At 39.6% G+C, this 13,754-nt stretch overlaps 1 long non-coding RNA gene across 2 annotated transcripts in view; it reads left to right on the forward strand.

Moving 5' to 3' along the window:
- The window catches only part of LOC121897855, a 49,650-nt gene that overhangs the window by 30,985 nt on the left and 4,911 nt on the right, over window positions 1–13,754 (forward strand). The window contains exon 3 of one of the 2 annotated variants that reach the window (XR_006096298.1): window positions 2,659–3,157. The exons of the other annotated variant lie outside the window; for it this stretch is intronic. This is a non-coding gene — a long non-coding RNA (uncharacterized LOC121897855). Of the gene's footprint in view, window positions 1–2,658; window positions 3,158–13,754 lie in introns of those variants that run through there. 2 annotated transcript variants of the gene reach the window in all.

Raw genomic sequence — 13,754 nt, forward strand, 5'->3', positions numbered from 1 at the left:
GCAAGGATGTAGAGAGGAAAAATATGTTTAATCTCACTTTATTAACCTCAACAAACAATAATTGTATCCTTTTTTGTAATATATATCATAATAGAGGTGAAATGATTAGTCAACTATTTTTATATTCGATTAATTGTTTTAGTTATTTTTCTAATAAAAATGCCAAACATTTTCTAGTTCCAGCATCTCAGTGGTGAGAAAACACACTCTCACCTGTGAGGATTGTGAGGATTTGCTGCTTTGCTTTGTCTTATGTGATATAAACGGACTGTTGGTCAGCCAAAACAAGCAGTATAAAGACAGTAACTTGGGTTTGAGGAATTTTTGATGGGAATCTTTAGTTTAGTATTTTTGACATCAAATGATGATTAGTTCAATAAATAATCATCAGAGATCATAAAAACTGTAGTACCTGACAGCTTTTTTTTATTAAAAAAGTAAAAAAAATGAATGCATTTTGGAAAGAAGATTTTGGAAGGAGGTTTTTGTGCTGGTGGTTGATACAATTGATTACAATATTCACTTGCTGGAATTTATATCAAACCTGTTAGGCTTAGGGTCATTCATAATTACTACTGTTCATTCGTTCATTCATTCATTATTAATATCTGAAATGATTAGTTGATTAATTGATTATTCAGTTGACAGAACTTTAATCATTTCGATTTGTTTAGTTTCATTTTCATTCACTGTTTCCAGCTGCTCAGATGTGATAATTTGCTGTTATTCTTTGTCCATGTAGCTGAATATTTTGGTTTTGGACTAACTGGAGAAAACACACAATCTGAAGATGTCCGCTTGGACATTTATTAAATTTTATTGACAAAACAACTGATAAAATAATCTGCAGATGTATCAAAGATGAAAATATTAATTATAATTCTATCTTTATTACTATTGCTCTTGATAAAAAATAATATGCAAATACACCACATGTAGGAATAACACTGTTGTGCTGATCGGACTGTATTGAGGTAGATTCACTGTTATTTTACAGAATACATGTAGATCAATATTACAATCCAGTAAGAAGATGATGAATAAAACATGTAGAGAAAAACATTTAGACACAGAGAAATTACAAGACCATAAAATCGAGACTGATACCACCTGAGAGCAACACATAATTAGTGCATTTTATAAAGGCAGAGAGTTATCAATGGATCTTTCATTTGGAGGCTTGGATGTGGAGTATATTTATCACTCTATAGTGTTAACATATTCATGGAGGCGCCTCACTCTAATAATGTAAAAACTGAAGCAGCACTCATGATTGTTCAAACATGGGACATATGGAAGACGTCAGAGGACGAGTTGAACAGTTGCAGACACATGCTGCAAATATCACACAAGATCTCACACTCACACTCACACTCACTCACACACACACACACATACACACACACACACACACACACACACACACACACACACACACACACAACAGTAATATATTCCAAAAGAAGAAACATCTCTGTGCTGGTGTTAAATGTCCTTATATTGAGCACTAGTTGATGACAGCTAGAGGGCATCTTTGGCGTGAGCTTGTGGAAGATCAGTCGCTGCAAACGAACACGGGAGATAATGAAGATAATGAGTCTCTCTGTTAATGATGTGTAAATTGATTGCAGACAGAAATTATGCCATGTGCCGAGCATTCTGAAAAGATTACACTAATATCCTGTAATTTTGACATTAGCTTTAATATCGCTGGAGAAAGCCAGATGTGCTTTGTTCCCAAATCATCATGAAAAGAAACTATGAAGGCACAATTTTACAAGTCTACTACTGAAATGATTGTATTCTAATATTTTCCTCGTCTTCCTATTAGTCAAATAATGATTGTAAACTATTTGTAGACACATACTTCGAAGTGGTTTCTATCACAGCAAGCTGCAACGTGCACCTCCTGAGCAATTTCATACAAAGGCTCACATTCAAGGGCAGCCTAATGCAAGTCAAATGCTCTGTCTGAAAATAGCACTAGTTGCATTTCCACGTACTTATGTTTACTGTTTACTCTAGCCATAAATTACAATAAGTACTCTTTAACATGCTGACTTTTTTTGTCTGTTCTCAACAAGGCCAAATTACCTGGAGGACTGATTACACTTCAAACTTGCATCCTCTCAGATCATTATGAAGCTGCTGTCCATTGCAGACCTTTCTGTGTACTGAAGTCTAAATTATTATAATTGAGCCTATAGAGTATCTATTTGGTGTACATATTTCTGCAGGGAAAATGGCTGAGTTCATTTAATTAGATGTAACACGGCTTGCATTGTTTCTAAACAGTGTAATTGCCCAATTACATTTGACGTGGCTTTGTGGAGGCTGGGAACTAAATAAATACACAGGGAATTATACTCCACCTTGAGCTTTAGTCTCTCCTACTCACAATATGTTTGTGGGCAGTATGTGTTAGTCATATTAGCTATGTGAGCATTTTGTTCATACATATTTTAATTAAGGCACAAGAGTCTATGAATGTCAGCCACTGCCATCATCTCAAGACCATGCAAGATAATAGCCAAAAATACTGCAACATTATTTTTCTACCCAGGTCTTCTCTATCTGCCCGTTTGATACAGTTTTAGTAAGTGTTTGGATTGTAACAGAACACCATGTGTGTGCTGACCCAGCCTGATCTTCCCACAGCAGTGTCTGGACCAGGCAAGGGGATGTGCACAGAGATGCAGGACCAAAACAAAACAAACGGGTCTGAGGGAACATGTCTGTCGATCCAGGGTTCAGGCGCAGCCACACAGGGCTCAAGCAGGACTCCTATCTAGATGGAGAAAGAGCCGCATTCCCCTGAAATGAGCTTCTCTGGGATGAAAGCCTTGTGTGAGCTCCCCAGATGACCCACGACCCCGTCTGTATTTGTGCAGGGGGGAGCCCTGATCCTGGGTTCTCTGCCTCCCTGCCAGGATCCTGGGGAGTCGGGTTGGGGTGGCCAGACAAGCCCACCATTCTGCCCTTGGGTGTTTTGCTTTTGGGGTAAAGAGAGACCCTCAGATGAGCCGGCACTGTCACAGCAGTAACCTTTCACCCCAGGAGTTTCAGAGGTGGGCCATAGGAGGCCGTTCCTGGAGCGCTGTGCTATCCCATGTCAGAGTTTGCAACATACTAATATTTCAATAAATATTGAGATCTATTATCAGTGTTTTGCTTCAAAACATAGTTTGAGATTGCAATATTGGCTGAAAATTATATATATATGAGTTCAAATCGCAGTCATATGATTTTAGCGTATTGCACAGGTAGCATGATGTCCACATTTTACTTGCCAGTAGCTGAGGAAAGCACTGGCATGCCTGCAAAGCTCCAGAAAATCAAATCTCTCCGAGGAGGCGAGGAGAGAAGCTGTCATCAGAAACCTGTTGGCTCCTTTTATCTCTGTTAGGGATAGTGTGCTGACATCACCGCACCCAACAGGCTCTGATAACATGCTTGAGGGTTGAGATGCAAGTTCACAGGTCAGCAAAAATCATTTTATATTCCTAAACTTAATGGTGATACACGTGAAAAAAAGGATGCTCAACGTTCAACAGCGCCAGTCAATACAAGTGGGATACGACTGCTAACCTCTGCCCTACCCCTTAGGCTTTGCAGGATGTCAGAGTCAGTCCCAACATACCCAATTACAAACAAACACAGATGCCCCAAATTCCACTTTCACTTGAAACAGTTGGCTGACCCCCCTTTCCCCTCTGTTCAGGTTACCTATACCTTCTCTCTCCCTCAGGCCAATATTAATCCAATAGAGAGCTTGCTTTAAAGGAGGTTAAACAGGAAGACACTCTGGGTGACTGGTGACTAACCCAGCCTCCTATTCCTCCCCCACCAGCCTACATGTGTTTCAGGGGGGACACAAGGATAGAGTATATCTTGACCCGATAGTTATCATCATCATGACCCACTCTATACTTCTTTCCAGCTCTTAAACCAAAATTTTTTTCTCTTCATAATCAGTTGTATATTTGCCTCAGTGACCCGTTTTGCACAGCAGAGTTTCATAAGGATTCATCCAACAGTGACCCAGTATGACAATTAAATATTGTAATATTGTAACATTTCATTTGAATATTCATTTATTATGGAAAGTGTCAAAAATACTCAAAAAGCTTAGAAGGGAAACTGTGGTTTGAGGAATCAAATGTAGATTTTTGTTGATTTAGACAATAGAAAATGAAGGATTCTTAGCCACGTCTGTTGGCCAGTCCATCACTTCATCACTTCACTTCTAGACTGAAATATTTCAACAACTGCTGGATGTATTGCCATGAACTGCTGTACAGACATTCATGGTGCCCAAAGGACGAGTCATAGGGACTTTTGCGATCCCTTGACTTTTCCTCCGAATCCAGCAGGTTAAAGTTTCCATTTATCCTGTGACATATCTCAACATCTGCTCAATGTATTGGCACAAACTTTTGTAAAGATGTTTGTGGTTCCCTGATGATGAATCCTGATGATCCCCTGACTTTTCCTCAACTGCCACCATGAGGTTGACATTTGTGGTTTTGAGTAAAATGTCTGGATGGATTGCCATGAAATTTGGTCCACACATGCATGTCTCCCTCAGGATGAACTGAAATCACTTTTCATGTAGCGCTACCATCAGGTCTAAATTTTAATTTATCCAATACTTTGGTTTATGACCAAATACTTGAAAAACTAATGACCTTCCTAGCAGCCTCAGCTTTACTTTGTGTTTAGTGCTAATTAGCAAACTTTGCATGCTAACATGCTAAAGCAAGATGGTGAACACGGTAAATATTGTAGCTGCTTAACATGTTAGCATGAGCTTAGCATTTAGCTCAAAGTATCGGTATGCCTAGCTACAGCCTCACAGAGACACTAATGTGGATGTCGACACTTAGTCTTTTTTTTTTTTAGAAAAAGAGATGACCTGGTGTGCCTCTGTTTGGCTCATAGGCTGTGCTGCCCTTATGAAGTGGAGATGAAGGTGCAAGGTCACCAGGCCAATATTTATTGCTCTCTGGTCTTGTAAACACCTCTTTTCCTGAATTTCAACTCAAGACAACAATAAATGTCTTAGCTGCATTCCACTTTTCTGTCTCTCAAAGTCACACAAATACATGCACAAACTTTTCTTCACTCATGCCACTTTTATTATCCGTCTTTTTTCATTTGTGACTCCATCGCTCACAGTATTTTTGTAACATTTAGTGCCAAGGATTGGCGTTTGTGATTGCTCAGCGTCCCAGGAGGCAATATCCGGATTTGGCTTTGTGGTTGCACCATTAAATATCCTGACCAAGTGACATGGTTGGCTCTGCAGCTGAGCATAAAGCCCCATGACTCAGTCATATTAGAATCTACATTGGCCCAATAAACATGTCTGTCATGAAGTAGTGAAAGATAAAAATCCATAAAGTTTCTCTCATTGTATCTGTTTCACTTCTTTGTTTCTTGTCATCTGTAACTAACATGAACAATAATAATAGCATTTACTGTAATTGATGTAATCCCTCTTATGATTAGTGACCCTATTTAACAGTGGAGGGCTCCTCACCTGCTGTGTGTTCATGTTGGCACTGCAGAGCTGCATGTACATGAATCACATGGTTCCTGTGCATCTCAGGCTCCCAGGTAGTCACTGACCCAAGAGACAAGGTCGCCTCCGAGAGACAAACAGGGCTGTACTCATCCTCCTAATTGTCAGGAATGTCCTCATTGAGACAAGAAAGAAGCTCTTTCACATGGCGCCTAATCAGAGTCATGCTCCCTGCACTTAATTTTGGAGGACACTTGTTGAACAACTGCCTTGTCCTCTTTCAAACGGCTGCAGAGACTCTGTGTCCTACTCACCCCTGCACAACCACCACAGGACAATGTTAGTTCACAGCCTTGCCAGTGTCTCCATGTCTCTAATGCCATATCCGTTCACGGCCACTTTAAACAACGTGTCACCTTTTACTCTTGTCTTGTGTTGATTTTATTGCTTAATTTGTTCATGGATTGAGGGTCTGGGAAAAACACTCAAAGAGAAATTACAAATCTCCCAGAATAAGTTAGTCAGGTTTGTGTTGGGGTTGAACCGAAGGGCACATATTAGCAAACAGATTCCAAAAGCTCAGGTGGCAACCTTTTGAAGGTTAAAGCTACAAAACTACAACTCATTGAGGTTCATAATATCCATAATAAGAGACTCACATAAGCAAACAGTTTACACATCCAGCATATATGAATGAACATTATAATTCATTTAGAATCATGTTTCTTACCATATCACATATGTCCAATATTCACCGTTTTTTAGCTCTGTTTTGGTCTCCACCAACTCCTGAAGGAAATATCTGACTCTTTAGCTGCTAAACGCTGCACGATTTTCACCAGCTGTTTTCTAATGTAGTCTGTCCGCCGTTTGGTGCTGGGCAGGTAGTGTAAAGGCAGTTTATCAGAGCTTTTTTTTGCTGAAAACAGCTGCCTGCTGCTACCGGACACAAGTTGAGAGAGCAGTGAAAACTAAAACAGTAAAACCAAAACAATGAGCTGAAGATGCTAAAATGCCCCGCAGAGCTGAGAGGAACTGCAGAGTCTGTTGTTTATTTTCTGTGGGTTCATTACACCAAATGATCTCTTTCACATTACACATAGTGATCTGATCTATTGTTAATATAAAAATATTCAAGTCAAATTATGGCTTACATGGTAAAATTAAATGTGTAAAGCTTATCACTTTTCTAATCATTTGTATGGCATTTTTTAAATTTTATTTATTACTTTTATTTTATTTATTTATTGTGATTTGATGGCCCTTATGTCACTGTGTGTATTTTCTTGCATTTTCTTTCTTTAATTGGTAAAAAATAATTACAATAACAACATCATCACCAATAATAATAATCATTATTTACAATCTATTCATTAATTTACTTCAAAAAAATATTTTATTGGGGTTCATAAAATTCACACTTCATCCAGTGTTTGTCTTCTTGTGTGTAGGACTATGCAGTGGTATTGCTGTAATATTATTTTTCTAATACTCATTTTGGAAACAGACAAACAGGTCTATCTTCCCATTTGACAAAAAGGTCTAATACCAGATGTTGAGTATCATTTTATGAATGTTAAACACTCAACTATGTCAGTCATAGATATAATGTTAGCATCCCAACATCAAATGCAGACCCATTTTGCTTATTCTGATACAAACACTCTACATTTGATGCTGACTTAACTGTGATTTGTGGCTTCAGACGTGATCTGAGTCAGCTGCAGTAGTCATCATTACTTCCAGGAGTCTGTAACAATTATAGTAACAAAGCTTTACAACATATAACTTGAGAATAGGGCCTCTGGCTGCCCCGCAGGCCTCTGCTCTCAATATTGTGCAGCAGGGTATTACTGTAAATCTGTGGGCCTTCTTGGCACAAGCCAAGAGGGTGTAGTCTATCTTTAACAATATGACAGTTGGCAAGTGGGCTGACCAAGCATTAAAGACACATGTTGGATAATACACTTGTCTACACACACATTTGCCCAGATTGCTTCCACAAGGGAGCTCCTCAAATGGTGGCGAGAATTTTCTGACATTTCTACAATCCTGGATTTAAAATTAACATTTTCTTTTATATTTTATAACTAGCCTTGACTTTCTAATCCCATTGAGGGCTTGTGTCCCTTCGGTTTAGTAATGAGCCATATTTTACAGACTTCAGCTCCTCTGGGGACTTTGATTTACTCTGAGAATTAGCAGACTTGAAGTAATTTATGGAACTATTTCACTGCATCATAGTAAAGCTATGGAGCGAGCCATTTTCATTTTCTTTATTATGATGCCAGCCATTTCCTGCCAAATTTGCATGAACTGGGGCAGACTGACAGTAAACAGCTGTGTGAATGTGGGGCTAATGGGTCCACACGCAGGGGTAATATTTCAAGCTGGGATAAGTTGTGTCACAATTTGAAGTAATTTCACAATCCTGTGTCACTGATGTTCTTGAATTCTAAGCTTTCTTCTCTCAGTTGTTGAAAACAGTGAGGTCGTCTCTCTTCAGCACAGAGAAACGTCTTCTGATGTGCTTGGTATGATGGCTTTGGACTGATTGGACAATCAGAGTTCACTGATGGAAATAGTTTCCAAAACAAAGTTTCACAGCAACGGGATTTGTGGAAATTCTGCTCACAGACAATAATAATTGAGATGTTTTTGTGTGGTTGATCCCAGTCTAAAGATAGTGACTCACATGGCAAACACAAGACATGGCAAGGCTGAGCATTAAACCTGCAAAATGCGTGGTTCCTGAAATTGGTGGCCTAGACAATTAGAGCGGAGGGGTCCACACAGGGGTGCTGGCCAGAGGCCGATCAGGGCGCGTGATTTTATGCTGAAAGGTAGCAGCGATGATGGAGGGTCATGGACAAAGGGTCCACTCACCAGTGCTCTTTTGCTTTACGCCTCAAACTCACGCGCATTGCCCTTCGATTGCTTATTGAATTACATCTAATCACTCAATTAAAGTCACATGGAGGAGCAGCATACGTTGTCTCAACCGAGCCACTGGACACTGGATAACGGCCACTGTGTTGTTGCTCGTGGGAAGTTTCAAAACAAGATGTCTGACATGTTAGCACTATGACAGGCGTCTCAATCACTGGCTGCAGTCAGTTTTGTTTGACGGCAGTTTGGGAAAGCACCCATCATGAAGCACCCGTCCCATTCACACAAAAGATTGTTGATATAAACAAAATTTAGCAAAAATGATCTTTCATGTAGTTTTACAATTATTCAAATATAAACCATGTCCAGATTTCACAAAGAGTGATATGATAAACAAAAAGCATCCTGTGAGAGACTTTTCTGATAAAAAAAAAAAAGAAAGAGTTAAGAAAAGAATAGCTGGACTCATTCAAGCTACAGTCAGGATATCAATCATCTTAGTGATCTGCAGAAGATCATTAATGTTGAAATATGTCTGAGTTGCAGAAGACCCTGTCTGGTTTCAGCTCAGAACAAGATGAGACTGCCACAGGCAAATGATCACCAACATTTTATAACTGAGGGGTGTAAAAGTATCATGTGATTCTAATTAATCGTGTTTGTGTTGCAACATTTGGCATAAACAGCATGAATCTATGCATCCCTCCCACTAGTTTCAGCTATACAGGCTGCTACAATATTAAATCAACACAAAGGATTTTTGCAAAACATTTGCAGCTCCATATTGAATCCTTTCCTACAAGAGTTCTGTCTATTCTGGAGGTCACAGTTGTCTTTTCAGGATATACAATATGTAGGTGCATGTATAGTGAGTGCATATTAGATTTCAAATAGAAATTGTCTATAAAATGTTTAGACTATAAATATGAGAAAATAGTAATAATGCCCATTACTGTTTCTCATAGTTGACATTCAAATTGTTTGTTTTATCCAACCAATAGTCCAAAGATATTTTTGGTATTTTATTTAATGTATTCAAACAACTTAAAACATTATCAAGTATTTGTGAGATTACTTGTTTGTTTAACGTATCTGTATTCACCATGATGATCAAACAAAAGCAATTATTGGTATTTTGTGACACATTTTCAAGTTATAATTGCAGTATAGTAAATGACTTAATGTTTGGCACAAATGGGACGTTTCTTGGCATTGTTCCTCGTGTATGTGTAAGGTCTTATGCAGGGTCACTTCCAAGGTTTCCTCAATCTATACAAGTTCCATGTGGAGATCTACTGTGGCTGGAGCCTGTTGGGTGTTGAGAGGCAGCAGTGAGTGAGGAGGAAATGGGGTCTGGCATGTTGACTCACGAGTAATCCCCCCGGACTTCTCAAGAGGTTGCTATTAGAGTTTAATCACCCTGCGATCCCAGACACACTTGGAGGCTGAGCGGGATGATGGGATGACTGATGAGCATGCAGCACACAAACTATAAGCGTCAACTCATCCAGAAGCTGCAATCAACGCTTTGGATGGATGAGTGCAATCCAATGATGAGGAAACAGAATAAGCTTTGAAAAAAGTAATCTTACACTCTTCTTTCCACTTTTCACGCTTCCTATTTCATTAAAAACTGGCTCTCATCTGCTTTTGAACAATTGCTTTGTGAAACCACTAGATTATAATTGTAAATGATACTTGAAAGGTCAGCGCAAGTCAGTCCTCCTCCTAGTTATATTTCATTATCTCACATTTCTCAAGGTCTTTGCAACAATGTTCTCAATTTCTCAACAAGCAAGGCTCTTAGTTTTCATTATGCACCACTTATTTTTAGACAAAGGGCCCATTCTGTTGTCTGCAAAGCAAAAGGCAGAGCACCAATGAATTGTTTCAAGGAAATTTGCATAATGCGTAGTGACTGGGTCTCTATTTTAAGCTGAATTTTTTCCAGACATGGCTGTTTGAGCTACCAGAGAAAAGAGAAAAGAACAAGTGTGGAGAGAAATGGACTATCAAAGGAAGGAACTGAGCTTTCATGTTAGGACACTTTGATTGTGTTACAGATTGGTTCCAGGTGAGGCAACTCTGGAAGAGAGGAAATCCAAGGGAAGAGAGAAATTCTTAACAAAGGATGGCATTGGCAGGATTTAAGCATTAAGGGAAGATTTAGAATAGCAGGTGTAGACAATCGATGAGGCTCAAATATTCTATATTGTGGTGGGTGGCAACTCCATGGGGTCCTTCAACTGTTTGGGAAAGTGTCTTATTCTGATCATTTTATTACTTTCATAGACAAAAGCTGTATGAAGCCAGAAAGTGTGCAATTTCAAATCCCTGCCCAGTCAATTAACTTTCAATTTTCTGTCCTGAAGTTCTCCATGATCTGTCCAACTGTGGTCCACCATCATGCCAGTTAGCCTGTGTTGCGCCGGCTCTCTGGAATGATTGGAAGCAGGCATTGCGTGGGAAGTCCAATTAGAGGCGGAAATTGCACTGAGCCCGGCACTGTGCAGCCAAGGTTTGCCACATGGTCACTTACCTGCACATCTGCACTGATTTTTTAAAAGCAGTAGCCACCTTTTTCCACCACCTTAATTGGAGTTTCCATCACTGATTGCTTGAAAGAGAAATACACTGCTACGGTCTGCTTACTGGTAACGGTCTGACTTTTCACTGATGTCTGATGAGAAGGAGGTGGGAGTCAGGTTTAGATTTATACCAGGAGGTCCCTTTTGTGCTCATTTAAATAGAGCAGGTCTAAACTTATGAGATCCCCATGATGTGTAGTGCAAGAGGTGAGATATGACATCACGTTCTCTCACTGGAATAATAATGTGTCCAGATAAAATATTACATTCATGATGGCATTGTGCTTTAATGAGAAAACGGAGATTGTGCTGAATGAAAAGAAACCTCAGGAATCAATCACTAAATTGATATTTACTCTGAAATTGCCAAAGTACTAAAGTGTAGAAGATAATAAATCACATCTTATGTAAGATTCTCAGTTATGAAAGTAATTCCTCTACTACCAGACAGTTTTACTCTTCATATCGAGCCTCTCTCTCCGCTTGCAGCACAGGCAAATGTTCACCTTTGACCTGTAATACTGTATCCACTCATTCATGGTTACACTGAACCCCAAAAAATGTTTTCATTTGTCACGTTGGTTCATTTTCTCTACTATTCATCCATAAAAACACATAATTCCCATGATTGTAGTTTCTAATCCATACAATGTGGTCTTGACATGCATCTACATTTATTATCCTACAATATTGCTGCTTGCCCATGACAGTCCAAGAGAAAGACTGGTACACCTAACACCCCACCCATCCCATGAGGATTGCACTTTCTTCCCAGCATGTTTGATGCAGGTCTTGGGACAGATCCTTCAGAGCGATGTATAGTTGGTTCATCAGAAGCCAGGAACACTGCTCAACATATGGGGATCATTTTAGGGAGGAGGGAATGACTTATGGCCAAAGAAACACATGTATAAACCATATTTACTACACTTGCATCACATATTTTCAACGATTTAAAGAATTTCAGCCTTGATAACCTTCAAAATGTCTGTGTAGGACCTCTCAATCAAATAAATACAAAAATAGAATATAACACTAACACTGATTTTGCAAAAGGGTGTCACATGTATTTGTACAAACTGCTTTGGTAGTGGCTGAATGTAACAAAATGTATTTTCTGAATTACTGTACATCAGTGCTAATTAGAGGTATTTGTACTTATTAGAGTATTTCCATTTCCTTTAGTCCACAAGAATTCAGGGGGAAATGTAGTACTTTTTACTCCACAGCATTTATCTGACAGATATTGTTTCTAGTTCCTTTACAAATGAAGACATCAAGATGTACAAAGTGTATGCTCATCTTACATTTTCATACATTTAACTGCCTAAAAGTATATAAAATAGTTCAAATCAGCTCCACCTCAACCGGCTACAAAATTAAAACGCTACTTACACAACGCACCAGTAATAATCAATCATTAACATATAATATTATAAGACTCACATAGGCCATTTTTCAACATTGAGTACATTTTTCTGCCACACTTTTACATGTAATGGATTATTTTTACAAATTTTGGTATTGCTACTTTTAGGGATCTGAATACCATCTCCGCCACTTTGGTCCCTTGGCCTACCTGTCTGCCTTAAAGACCTGCAGGTATCCAGGCCGAAGCAGTAAACATTATAATAATCACAGAATCCATCACGTCACACATCCATACACATGGCCTGCTGAGAGGACAATGAAAGGGAGGAAACCTTGAAAGAGCAAAATGCAAAAAAAAAAGTTTAAAGTTTAAAAAACGGATGGGATGGTAGATGAAAATAGGTGAGAGAGCTTGTGTGAGGTATAAAGAGAGAAAATATAAGGTGGGAGAAAAGTGTAGGTGAAGGCAGCTCAGCCCTGGAGTTTTTCTGGGGCCCCAGAGGTCTTCTACCTAATAAATCCTCAGCACATATTTAATCCAGTCAGAGGACATGCCCGGCGAGAGTTAAAGGATGCACACTTATTACTCACCTATCCACCTCTGAATGCGCTGCCGTGCCCCACCATCCCCCTAACCCCCCCAAAAAACTCTACTCCCACAGCCTGTCCTCCACCCAGACTGCAGGCGCTATGGGCTATCAGAGAATCGGAGCAGGAATGTGACTCCTGACAGACACATCTCTCAGGACCACAGACTGAATATGTTCCCAATTAGCTCCATCTGATAAAGTGTGAGTGCAAGTGAAACCCAAGGCGGGCATGATCAATAGCACTTGACTCATTTTGTCAGATGGGTTTGACATTGACAGGCTGCACTGTGATTAATCGCCGTTGTGCTGCAGATAATTGTCCGACCACATCTTCCTTTGTAGGTGTCGTTGAACTCTGCTGTCATGTCTGTGGTGCTTTGAATACGGGTCGTCACTTTCAATTCCACTCTAATTAATCTTCTCTTGAACTGGCATCCATACGAAAACCAGCTTTCCCTTATTCTGCCTGTCATCTTTCACACATGCACACACAGACTGTTTTTTCTTGTGCATTATCCCAAGTTGCATCTACCTGGACCAGAGCTGCCATCTGCTGTTCACACTGCACACTGCACCAAATGCAGAGTAAGGTCGATGTGTGGTGGTTGTTTGAGTGGGGTGAGCTGTTTGATAAAAACAAGCTGCAAACCGTTGCGGTTTTATCCTCAGAAAGTCTCCTTGGTTTCCATGTGCACAGCTGGATGTTTTTAGGTTTACCCGTACGGGACTGCTGTGACATGGGCACTGGAGATGAAACAGGCCTCCTTCGGCACACAAACACAGCACTACACT

The sequence above is a fragment of the Thunnus maccoyii genome, chromosome 5, assembly GCF_910596095.1.
Source record: "Thunnus maccoyii chromosome 5, fThuMac1.1, whole genome shotgun sequence".
In the NCBI taxonomy this organism is placed as follows: Eukaryota; Metazoa; Chordata; class Actinopteri; order Scombriformes; family Scombridae; genus Thunnus; species Thunnus maccoyii.